The sequence below is a fragment of the Microtus oregoni genome, unplaced genomic scaffold, assembly GCF_018167655.1.
Source record: "Microtus oregoni isolate MIOR12 unplaced genomic scaffold, Mior012 000004F_ref0000308, whole genome shotgun sequence".
NCBI lineage: Eukaryota > Metazoa > Chordata > Mammalia > Rodentia > Cricetidae > Microtus > Microtus oregoni.
In genome coordinates this window covers 60,644,010-60,645,495 of record NW_024543063.1, presented here as the reverse complement: position 1 = coordinate 60,645,495, position 1,486 = coordinate 60,644,010, and the positions used below count along the sequence as shown (strand labels likewise).

At 46.2% G+C, this 1,486-nt stretch overlaps 1 pseudogene; it reads left to right on the top strand.

Annotated features, from left to right (window-relative positions):
* The first annotated feature begins 597 nt into the window (after positions 1-597).
* On the top strand, positions 598-1,129 carry LOC121447358 (annotated as a pseudogene).
* The last annotated feature ends 357 nt before the right edge of the window (positions 1,130-1,486 follow it).

Here is a 1,486-nt window from a genome sequence, read left to right as displayed (position 1 = left end):
TTCCCAGGTCACTTGTTAAGAGACTTTCCTTTTCTGGGAGCTCTGGTGTTTAACTAAACTTGCAAGGGTTGATTTCTAGGTTGCTCTCCTTCTCTACTGGTCTACAATACTACCACATTCTCCTGAGTACTGTGACTGAATCGTTAGAACTGCATCAAAGCAAAATGTTATGCTTGGTTTTTTGTTTGTTTGTTTGTTTGGGGTTTTTGTTTTTTCCAGACAGGATTTCTCTGTGTAGCTTTTGGCTTTTGGAGCCTGTCCTGGAACTCATCCTGTAGACCAGATTGGCTTCAAACTCAAAGATTCACCTGCCTCTGCCTCTGGAGTGCTGGGATTAAAGGGGTGCACCACCACCGCCCGGCTATGCTTCTTATCTTTATGAGACTCAGTATTAAGTCTTCAATGTCTGGAATTTAGGGGTCTTTCCATTTCTTCCTAATTTGGGTGGGGTGGTACATATGTGTGATATACCCACATTAGAGTTTACAGGTGTGTGTGTCTATATGCACACAGAGACTAAGAGAAGAGAGGATGCCAGGTAACCTTGAAGAAACGGGTCCCTTCCTTTTGTGGGACAGCAAGTGCAGATGGAGCTCTATGAAGGCTTCGACACACTTAGAGAGTACAGATGGTGTGGGGTGCTGCCTTCCTACTCCGAAAGTGCCACGAGCCACCACTGTACCAAATGCTTCTCTTTGCACTCAACCATGTGGTAGCCAAGTCCTGCTTCTGGTACTTCCTGTCACCACTGAAGAAGATGAAGAAGTTGTCAGGGGAGACGGTGTACTGCGGGCAGGAGTTTGAGAAGCAGCTGCTGCGTGCAGAGAAGTTCGGCATCTGGCTACGCTATGACTCCCTCAGTGGCACACACAATGTGTACCGTGAATACCTGGACCTGACCGTGACTGGCCACATCACACAATGCTACCAAGACGTGGGTGCCCAGCACCGTGCCCATACACACTCCATCCAGATCATGAAGGTGGAAGAGACTGAAGAGGGCACGTGCTGCCTGCTTGGCCATCAAGCCGTTCCACGACACCAAGATCAAGTTCCTGTTGCCTGACAGCTGTTGCAACTCCAACACAAGTCTTGCTTCCCTACCAAGAGACTCAACAGTTTCTTCTAGACCCAGAGACACCCCCAGAGAGTCGAAGAAGAAAAGAAGAAGAGGAGGAGGAGGAAGGAGAGAAGGAAGAAAAGAAGGAAAGAAGAAAAGGAAGGAAGGAAAAATTGGGTTAAATGGCTCTAATATATGATGTCCAGCTACTTAGGAGATTAGGACTTTTTTAAGCCTGAGTTCAGGATTAGCCTGCCTACATAGTAAATCAATTCTCTTTTTTTCAATTTATTTATTTGTTTGTTTATTATGTATACAATATTCTTTCTGCATGTATGCCTGAAGGCCAGAAGAGGGCACCAAACCTTATTACAGATGGTTGTGAGCCACCATGTGGTTGCTGGGAATTGAACTCAGGACCGTTGG